The 11263-nt window shown below is 42.7% G+C and overlaps 1 protein-coding gene across 13 annotated transcripts in view; it reads left to right on the top strand.

Moving 5' to 3' along the window:
* Positions 1-1267: 1267 nt before the first annotated feature.
* PPFIBP1 (PPFIA binding protein 1) overlaps positions 1268-11263 on the top strand; it is a 158386-nt gene continuing 148390 nt past the window's right edge. For 12 of the 13 annotated variants that reach the window (XM_081124752.1, XM_081124756.1, XM_081124754.1 and 9 more), the window contains exon 1: positions 1268-1509. The gene's annotated coding sequence lies outside the window, so the exon portion shown is untranslated. The remainder of the gene's footprint in view (positions 1510-11263) is intronic. The other variant, XM_081124764.1, reaches the window with a different exon arrangement.

Genomic DNA, 11263 nt, shown 5'->3' with positions numbered 1-11263 from the left:
TTGCTTCTTATGTTAAAATGGGGCTAATGAGGGGCGGGTGGGACATCTGTAATAGTGTCAACAATCAAAATAAAGTTATAAAAATATAAAACTGTTAGATTTTTAAAAATGGGGCTAACGACACTCACTTTACCCGATGGTTGTGAGAATGAAATAAGGTACAGGGTTGGGCTCAACATCCCTTTACAATTTCTGGCAGGACAGTGAAATGTGTGACATTGTCATCCATCAAAAATAAATAATATAATCCAACAGAAAGTCAATAACAATTTCCTTGTGCTTCCAGAAATGATGGATACTATGCTACCTGTATCTCATATAAATAGAGCCAATTTTCACCATTCAGCTCTGCCTTGGAGCAGATAGGCAAATTGAAAGAAACCATCTCCTCAGAATCTTTCTGTTCTGTTAGCCGAGGGGATTATACAGCATGATATCCGTCGAGGGTAAATGTTAGTTAATTCTTAATTGATAGCTCAGCCTCCGCAATTGGATCCATTCAACAGTAATTATTCTCATGTGGCTTGTTCAGCTCCATTGTGAGTTCCCCTCCCTTTCAGCCGTGCATGCAAACAGCAGCGTGGAGGCTGTGAAAACGGTAAACAGTAATTTTTCTTATTTCAGAGGTTCAATTTTATTTGCCTGGAAGCTCGCGTCGTGTGACCGATTTTCATCACTCCCAGCAAAAGCAGTCGCAGGGTCGGGTAACGCCGCAAGTTACACATTCGGAGCCGGTCGCCTTCGCTAGCACCGGCTTCCAGTTTTCCCCCGAGTGCCTTTGAAGTTCTCAGTTTCTCGGCGAGGGGAACACCCGGCAGCCCCAAGATAAACGGGTAGCGCGGGGAGCTGGCGTTTTCCTTCGTGTGCCTGACTTAGAGCTAGCCATTTTCTGCTCCACGCACCGGGGGCTCGTACTTGCCCGTGACACAGAGGCAATTGTTTTTCTTTAAAAAGGGGACTCGGGTGGGTACAGTTTCATTTCTGACGTGGGAGACAGTGAGTGCGCCAAGAAAAGTTTCAAACACGACCCGCGAGCTTCTTCCCCATCCATCGCCTTTCCTTGGACACAGCAGAAAAGGCAGCATATTTTTTTTTTAATTTTTTTTTCCATCAACACCCACTCCCAGTCCTAGTCTGGCTCGGCGAGGAATGTATAAAATGAGTTGGCTCCTCTGAGTGACCGCCCGCGGGCCCAATCAGCGCGAGCCGCGGCGCTGCCGGCCCCGCCCCCTGCGGACGCTCTTTGGCCGATTCCCGCAGGGAGGGCGGGGAGAGGGCGGCGGAGGGAGGGGGAGGTACCTGGGCCGCGGGGTGATGTCAGCTCCCAGCTCGGTGTCTGCCCGGATTCCTGACATGGTGTAGGGCCCGGAGGGCGGGGACGGCGGGAGCGGGACGGGACCGGGTTCGGGTTTGCTAGCCTGTGGCGGGGCCGGAGCGCTGGGGCTCGGAGCTGCGGGGGAAGGTGGACCAGAACTTTTGGAACTTGCGCCGGCGGCTTGCACCCCCCAGGTAAGGGCGTCTGGCTCCCCTCGGAGCCCCGAGAGGAGTGGCACCGTCGTGCGGTCGCCCCAGGGTGTAGCAGCTGCTCCTCCTCCTCCCCGGGTCGGTTTCCTTTTCCTACTCATTCCCGTTTCCCAAGGGGGAACGGGCACTTTTTGGGGGGGTGGTGGTAGGGTTGAACTCCTGGGGCTCCCAGCTAGCTTATGTGTGGAAACACCTCCGGGACTGGACGTGTGAGGTCTCGTCTGAATCCTCAGACCCCTTCTCCCGATGCACCCTAGTCTCCCAATAATACTTGGAGAGCCCTAATCAGAGAAGGGGGGGCGGGAGGGCAGTGGATTGCGGGGGTGTCACAAAAAGTTTATGAAATATGGACTCAAAAACAGTGCTCTTTGAGAGAGAACAAAAGTTTTGTATCTCTTTAGTTCCCGTGTGGCCTATTACATAGTGATTTAAATGAAAGGATATAATTGCTATTCTTATATATTCTTATATAGCAACATAAAAAAATCTTTTCATAGAGTCCTGTCAGGATGTGAGAAATTCACTTGGGGGGTATATTCATTATGAGCTTGTGGGAAAACTAGGCTCTTGGGACCACGCTTGTAAAACGCCAGCCTTTTTCACGCCTACATTTAGACTGAGAACCCCTTTCCCTGCCCCCTTGGTGATCTGGAGGGGTTAGGAAGGTTGCTGAGAATCTTCAGATAAGTCTTCTATGGCTCAGAAAAGGAAGAGGGCTGGTCGCTGTGTTTTCAAGGATCATTTTTAGAGCAGGGAGTTTTAAGAGGGAGATGTGGCAGAAGGCGTGGCATACAAACTCTTCATTATAGGAACATGCGTTTTTCAACATGTGGGACCAAAACAAATCCTTCCTTTCAATAAGAAGTGCAGGGAGCAATAGAAGGAGGATTTGATTTAGTGTCCAAGTTGGGTAATTAGGGAAAGCAGTTTCCTGCTGGGAGGAAAATATATTTTGAGAACTGGCAGTATAGAATTCTGATTTTTGTATATTTCCTGTTTCAATCCCCCCACCCCCACCCTCCTTGGAGATTTGTGTGCCCAGGTCACTAACTGGGTGTGATTGATTTTTTTTTTTTTTTCCTGGGGAAATAACTCCACAAAGTGATTCTGAACTGCCACTCATTTATCAGTGCTTAAGGCTCTTTCTTTTGGAGAAGAGAAAAAATGTATGGGCTGAGACTCCTGAGTCAAGTTTCCCTTTTCATTCACCACTGTTCCTCACAGTGAGGATCCTTCTGTTGCCAGGTCTGGGAGGAAACAGGCGGGCGTGGACTTCGACTTCATTGTGAGTCAAAAGCTGCATCCCCAGTGCCTGAACGAAAGGGCATTTCCCGGACACGGGGAAAGGAAGAAGCCACCACGTTACATCCAATAAACCCAAGTCAGGAAGTGTGGAGATTCAGGACTTCATAGATGGGGTTCTCTATCTTTCTAGCCAGATGACAGTTAAATTTCAGAGCTAGAAAGAATATTTTGTTTGCTGTTGTTTATAAAACCACCTGGGTCTATATTGTTCTCAGTTTCTGAAAAAATTAATTAGCACAGGGTGGAGAAAGAACAGGATTTTTGCAAAGGGCAGGTGTGCTTTACTGGAAAGGCCGGAACATTTTAATTTTGGTTTGTGCTTTAGACTCAGAACAGAAATTTCCTCATGGCTCTGAAATACTGGTGGACAAGTCTTTTCTATTTGTGTTCTATAGGAAGCACGTAAAACATACTGTATTTTTCAGTAGGAAAGAAAAGGAGGTGATGTGGAATTCCTGTGGGCTGATCACTGGAGCCCTGGCTGATGGAGTTTGTAATACCCAGAAATGGAGCTGCAAAAACCAGTCAAGTAAAGAATACTTTTGGGATGTTATCCTGATGAGCCAAATTCAGATTTATGCTTTTTCCCTCAAGAAACTAGCCCTGGCTTAGGGACTTGAGTATGCCAAAGCTTTAAATTTTATTAACAGTTTTTTGAGTAATAACAGTAATTTTACCTACTTAGTTTTAACCAATATTTCTCTTTTACGTTTATGAGGCAGACGTGGTATAGTAAAACACGGTACTTTTAAAGGACAAAACTTGAAAGATGTTTGTTATTGAGAAAGGTAGGCTCAGGTTTTGATTAAATTATCTTTGACCAGCATCTATCACTTGTTCTGGTAGCTAGTTAAAAAAAATGTACTGATCTGGCCTTTGTGGACCAATGTTGACTTGAAATCTAGGGCACACTGTAGTTCCAGATCAATAGTGCCTAATTCCAAGGGCACCATAGACCTTTTTTGGAAACAAGTTCAGTGAGGGAGAGGTCATTTATTGTTTCTGCAGTCTTTTTGTCACTCTCTGTACCAGCATGAGAGATATCAGAACAAGGTCATTTTTTTTCCCCCCTGGGTTACTGACTTAGCTGACTTGTTTTTAAAACCTGTCTTTCATATTCATGAAATATTTGCCTTTTATAGTTAATTTAGGTTATGTTGGTAATTTGGTACATTAAAATTAACTTTTTGAGTTTTTCATCTCCCATTTTTAAAAGTACCTATATCCCAAACAGCACATTTTCCAAGTTGTTTACTAAAAGGCCTCATTCATCATCCATCTTTTCAAAGATACTACGTGTTTCTGACCTGATTTTATTCACGTTTTCACAACAAGTGAATGAGTGAATTAATGAATGCACATACATTCCCCTTTGGGGCTGTGTCTTGATTCTATATTAAAGAAACGTTGCTTCATGGTGAAAACATAAACAACAGATATTGTGTAACAATGGCTTTTTACTCCCAGAGGTTTCCCTAGAAAGCCATATTCTGAAATTGAGAGAGAAAAAAAATCACAGTTGAGCAGCCAATTGTGAAATTTTTCAGGGAGCCATGATTATGATTATTAATTTAACTACGGTTGAACAGATGGGTTTAAGTATCAGATTCAAAGCTGTTAAGGTTAGTGATGCTGGTTGTTGTTTGGAGATGAAGGGAACAAAGTGTCTGCCCTTCAGCCAGCATTTCTCTTCTACTAAAGGTTGACCATTTCATAATTAAATCAGTCATCAAATTGTCTAAAAGTTGACACTATCCAAAAACTGCTCTGGGCTGGTGCAGTTCTTGCATCTGTAGTATGTTATATCATTTGTTTCTCAGATTCATTGTCAGAAACTTTTCCCTTGTCAAAAAGCCTGCAACTTATGTCACATATATCACCACCACCAAGACTGATGCTTTATTAAATGGATTTAAAAAACTAAACTGAACTAGCCCACCCTATAGAATACAGACTCTTCTATTTTATACTCTTTGTTTTAAATATAGCCATTATTGATGCCAGTTTGGCATTAGTTGATAATGTTTCAAAAAGCCAAGTGGTGAGTTTCTTTTACTTCATTTTTTTTTTCCAAGTTGAGGGATCTGGAACAACAAACAACTGGATTTTAGATTTAAAAAATGGGCCCTTCTGGGAGTTTTGAGTTTGCACACTTGCTGGGCAGTTTTGGGGGTTGAGGAGGGTCTGAGTGAAACGTGTACCAGTCTGTACCGGTTGAAGAGCTTCTATTTCTGAAATGTGGGTTTGGAGTGGCCCACATTTGTGGCCCAGTGAGTGTGTTGTCATAGTTTGTGACTGAATTTTGTTTGTATGTCTCCCTGGAACTTGGTGTGACTCACTTTTTTTTAAAAAAAAATTGATTTAAGAGAGAGAGGGAAGGAGAGAAAGAAAGAGAGAAACGTCAATCAGCTGCCTCCCTCACATGCCCAGACCCGGCATCAAACCTGAAATCTGGGCATATGCCCGGACTGGGAATCGAACCCCCCACCTTCTGGTTCAGGGGACGACTTTCCAACCAACTGGGCCACACTGGCCAGGACAGTGTGACTCACATTTTGACTGGCTCACACACACTTCCTTGTTTTTGTTGGCAAGTGGAATGAGTTCAGAATAGAAAGATCATTTAGTGGTTTCTGTTCAGCAGTGCACCTAAAAATGTTCATGACTTGAAGGAATTGTACAAACTCTAATTGCACTGAATTACAGTCATTCTGGCAAAGGCTCATGTCTGAAATATGGATCATGGAGGAAGAAGTTCAAGTACTATAATGTTTGGGCCTGGCTGTAGATTTTATGGACTTCCTAGGAACTCCAGAGTAAGGCTAGATATTTTCACCTCTGGTTTAAGGAAATAAAACATTTGACATAAAAACATGCATGTTCAAGGGAGCAGGTGTGCTGATTTCTAGTGTGTGCCTTTGTTAACAGGGAAAACTTAAAGATGCTGGAGAGACTAAAGATGCTGTTTTCAGTGGCAAGCCCATTCATAAATAAGTGGCCAAATTCTTTAAGCAAGCCAGGAGTAGATAGGCCCATTGGGAAGTGTATTAACTCTTGCCTTGCTATGAATGTAGTACTGTACCATATCACTAAGTATGCCTATGTTATCTCATATTTCTGTGCCTAGGATCTAGCTCACAGAGGTCCTTTGCTGTCTTTGTCATCCCTCTCTTCATCTGTAATCTTTTACGCAAATGTCATTTTGCCATCACAGAGCTGTATGAGGTTGTTATGAGGAAAGCTTACTGAATTTACTTTATTTGGAAGAAAGTGAAAACAAGGCTGCAACTCTATGGCCTACTTTCTTAATATAACTTGATAGTGTGACTGCAGTTGCATAAATAATGCCCCTGCAATCGTTATTTTTTTTCTAAAGATGTTGCTTCTCATAACAACACATGGTGGAGAATTTTGTTTTGTTCGAATTGGAATTTGAACATGCTCTACTTTTTCTTAATGAATGATAGAAGAGTCGAATGAGCTTGTTGGTTCTCACCTAACTTAACCATGGGAAGTGTGTAGTGGGAGGAAGGGAAACAGTGACAATTCAGGAGAAACACTCTGGTCGAACCTGTGAGTCTGCCAGGATGATTTGTGTGAAGTCACCTGGGACTCAGTGTTTTTCCTCAGGATCAGCTGCTTGGATGCTTCTGTAAAACTTTCACGTTCTTCCAGCCTCTGCTCCCATCAGTGTGTGACTTTGCACAACCAAGAGGGATTTTAAACATAGATTTAAGATTCTTTTATTGCTTTTCTCAGGGTACCTGGATTCTCTAGGATGACTTGTCCTCTACATCACTCTGGGGGCAGACAGAGCTAGATGCCCAACCAATGCCCATTCCACTCACTTCTTCGCTGCAGCTGAACCCATTTTATTTATGACCAGTTAAAAAACAAACTTGATTTCCTAGAATCCCTTGCAGTTGGAGGTTGTCAAAGGGACATAGCCCTGGCCATTGAAATATATGTAGCTGGGTGGGGCTCCCCAACAAAGCTCTTTTAAGGAGGTGGCCTCTGTGCTCACTTGCTAGCCTCTTGCTCTTTGTGCTGCTTATTTCTCCCTGGAACGTGGATGCTGTTTTCTAAATGGAGAAGTCTTCTTGTGACCAAAGGCAAGAAACTTGAGGGGTAAGCAGGCTTGGAAGTTGAGGGGTAATAGGTCTGCTGTACCAGACCTCTTCTGCCCATCTCTTGACTTTTTGTGAGGACAGGAAAATTTGATTAAACCACAGAAGTTAGATCTGTTACTTGCAGCCAAGTGGGATCTTAACTGAGTTTAAATTTTGAAAAAGTCATTATTGTTCTCTTTTCTAAGAGAAGGCAGCATTGTGTATGACAGAAAAAGGGATTGGACTTTGCCCTACAAACTCTACTTGAATCCTGGCTTTGCTATTATAGCCTAATATTGGCAAGTAATTCAGCATCTCTCAGTCTCAGTTTTCCCATCTGTGAAATGGTGGTACTGATATTTGTCTCATAGAATTTTTGTCAGTATTAGAAATAATTAGAAATTGTTAATAAAAATAATGGCACATTTGTCACATAGATTATTCAACAAATGGTGGCAATTATTATTGAAGGAGAATGTAGTGGCAAGCCTGTAGTGGGGCGAGTGTGGAGGAGGAGGCAAGTAATTTAGATTCCAGTAAGTTCTCAGTAAACATAGATTGAATGACTGAATGGTTGATTAGTTTTATAGCTGCAACCACTCGCCCCCATCTTCTTGGTGTTTATTTTGATGCTCATTTCTTATCCTCGACCCACCCGCCTAAACCAGAATACTTGGAGCTCTTGTGTTCTCCAACTTCAGTTGAAAAAGCAAAGGCTGTCCTTATGAAAAATTATTAGCTATAGCATAGGAATGAAAGGAGTGAGCTCCAGAGTTGGACAAAGTGGATTAGACTCCCTTGACCTTACTAGCTGTGTGATTTTTGTCTTCTGTGAAATGGGAATGATTGGGTGATTATGAGGAATAAATGTGCTAATATATGTGAAGCTCTAACAGCTGTTTTCCTGGGACAGAATGAGCACTGGATTAATGACAGATACTGTTATTATTTCATTAAACACTTGTTAAGCAATTCTTGGCCTTGGTATGAGGTCCTTTTGGAAATGTGAGGGCAAATAAAAATGTTCTTTACCCTTAAGAACATTCATAGGCAAGCGATTCAGGGAGGAAGGGGATGACCCTCCCTGTACGTAATTGTAATAAAGAACAGATTTAAAATACTATTTATCTGTTAAAAAGTTGAAAAAAGGTACTGATTTATACGATGTCTCTGATATATATTTTAAGAAGAAAACAACCAAGCACGCATGCGTACTTTATATATTTGTCATTGTATAAAGAATTGTTAAATGGGGTGATTTGGGGGAATGAGATTGGGGCAGCAGGAAAGATGAAGGGGACTTTTTTTTACAGCATAATGTCTATTTTATAACATTTAATGCATTATTCTTGAAATATGAAAAATATTAAATTTTAAAAAATCAGTTTGTTGGGCCTTTTGGAAATAGGTGGGGAAGATCATGCTATGAACTAGACTAGTCACTTGAGCAAAGGATTGGGTTTAGGAGGTCCCACTTGAGGAGGTGGGATTTGAATGGGCATTGAAGGATGGGGAGGAGATGTTGACGAGACAGTGGGGGAGATGAGCACATTTGGGTTTGGAGCAGAATATAGAATTTGGTAAGATTTAGAGGAAGAAAAGATAGAAAAATCAATATCATTAAGAGAGGTAAGATATACTGGAGCCAGATCTTAGAGGATTTTGAAGAGAGTGACAAGATTATGCTTTAAAATAAGCTATTTTTTTGGTGTAGGGTGGGGAGGGATATGAGAACTATTATTTTATGAAGATGACTCTGGGAAGTATATTGGATGTTAGCTGGAGTATATGTGGCAAAAAGGGAGTGGGGAGGGATAGAACATCCTTAATCAAGAAAGGCACACAAGCGAAAGTTGAAATTTTATGGAAACATGATGAATTAAGATTTGAACATGTGGAGTTTGAGATTCCATCATGACCCACAATAGCCTACGTTTGTTTTCTCAGTGTACAAATGGGTAAAATAGTAGTACCTGTCTCATTAGGCTTTTAGGAGAATAGCAACAATAATAATAGCTAATGCTTACATAGAACTTGGCGCACTAAGCACTCTTCTGAGCACCTTACTTTAAAAAAATTTTTTAAATATATCTTTATTGATTTCAGAGAGAGGAAGGGAGAGAGAGAGATAAAAACATCAATGATGAGAGTCATTGATTGGCTGCCTCCTGCATGCCCCCGACTGGGGATTGAGCCCGCAACCCGGGCATGTGCCCTGACCAGGAATCAAACCACAATCTCCTGGATCCTAGATCGATGCTCAACCACTGAGCCATGCCTGGCCAGGCAGAACCTTCTTTATTTTAATTTAGATTTAATGTCTACATCAGCCATAAGAAAAGGTACTATTATTATTCCTATATTACAAATGAGGCATCTGAGGCACAGACTGGCTAATTGAATTTCCCAGGTCACTCATTGTGTATGTTGGACTCAGAATTTAAATGCAGGTACAGTTTTTAGGGTCAATATCCTCAGCCTCTTTATATTTCTGCCTGTGGCTTAGCTTTGTGCTTGGCATGTTAAAAGCCGTTAAGAACTGCTAGTTGATCTTATCCCCATGAAGATGTTAAGCAGGAATTTAGAAATATACATTTGGAGTTTAGGCAAAGCCCTAGAGTGATGGATCATCTCCATAGGGATGTTACATAAAGAATGAGAGTTGTTGGACTTGCCAAAGAAGAGGATCCAGGCTAAAAAGAGAAGGAAGCATCGCAGGTTCTCCAATAATGTCTTTTCGTTGTAACTTTGATGAGGGAAAAGAAATTTGATTTCCAACCGGGGCCACGGTCTGTGTGGAGTCTGCACATTCTCCCCATGTCTGCTGGGTTTTATCCAGTCCTCTGGTTTCCTTCCATATCCCAAAGATGTCTCAGTCTCAGTGAGTGTGGGTGTGGGCGTGAATGTCCCCTATGATGGAAAGATGTCCTGTCCAGGGTGGGTGCCTGCCTGGGGCCCTGAGATGCCAGGATAGTCTCTGACCATCTGCAGTCCTGAACTGGAATAAGTGGGTTGGAAAATCATCATCTTAATTTTTATTAATCTTTTAAAAATGTATGTGTAGCTCACATTTATTTTAACATTTAATATTAGAAGTGTTTTGAGTCTTATTTAGTTTAGTGATTTTTTGTGACCAGAAATAAGCCATAGGAACTTAACTTTTGTCTATATCGATTAGCCTGCAGTAAAAGCGGTTTCCTTATATGTCATATCACCTAAAGTTGCAGTTTCCAAGAACCTGTTGGGGATATTAAGTGAGGACTTACTGAACATGGCATTTGGTGAACTCTTGACATTTAGACACGGTCAGGCCAGGGAGAAGTTATTAGAGGAGGTAGAGTGGGAACGCCCGAGAATCAGAGGATGGTGGTGGCAAAGGGAAAAAACACCCGGCCGAAGTGGGTGGTCCGTGCCATCCTGCTCTGCGACCCATTATGAGGTCGGCTCTGAGAAACTGCCCCGGTCCAGCTGCCAGGTCATTCGTGAACTTGGAGAGCGGTTTCACTAGCGCAGCGGAGATGAAGCCCAGAGTGCAGGAGTTTGAGAAATACATGGGAGGTGATGAATTCCAGGCGGCCCCATTGGCCCAGCCTTTCAAGGAATCGAACAAGCAGGGACGTGCTGTGATGTGACAGCCTGGGTTCGAGGAAGGTGCAGGTGGACAGGGTGATATGAGAGACTCAAAAGAGAGGGGAATGGGTACAAAGGACAGGAATAGATTCACAGTCAAGTGGAGAGTGGTAGGTTAGCCTTGAAATCCGTCAGAACCTTCTTCAGTTGGGATGAAAGAAAGGATAGGGGAAAAGAGAAAAAAATGTGATTGGAAGGGGTAGGTTGAGTAAGTTCACCTCAGGCAGTCTGCATTGTTTTCTGTCTGATGGGAGGCAGCGAAACAGCATTTACAGACAAGCAACTCAGGCTCCTGAGAGGCTGGCTCTCGGGGTTATTGGTTCAGAGGAAAAATTGGAAAGAATGACAGAAGTGTCTCATCTAAACAACACAAACTGACACATTTGCCCGGATGTGTCTCCGGGCAGGAAATTAATGTATTGCAGTGGAAAGTAGTGGTGGCACACAGAAGGGGAGAATGACATGAGACAAAGGAAAACTTGACTGTATTTAAAGGAGGAATTTTTAGACAACCCGACTTAATGGTTTGCAGAACAACTGCCCAGGGAAAACCTGAGCGCTCTGAGTGGTGAGAAACAGCCTGGTTCTGGAACCACAGTGTGGGTTTGGTTAAAACCGAACCACCAAAGCACCGGGAACACTTTAAGGAAGTTGTCAGTGGAGAGGCCGCTGCATTAATTGTTGCTCCTGGTAAG

Source organism: Miniopterus schreibersii (assembly GCF_964146895.1).
Source record: "Miniopterus schreibersii genome assembly, chromosome: 2".
NCBI classification, from domain to species: Eukaryota; Metazoa; Chordata; class Mammalia; order Chiroptera; family Miniopteridae; genus Miniopterus; species Miniopterus schreibersii.
This window is presented reverse-complemented; position numbering and strand designations above follow the sequence as displayed.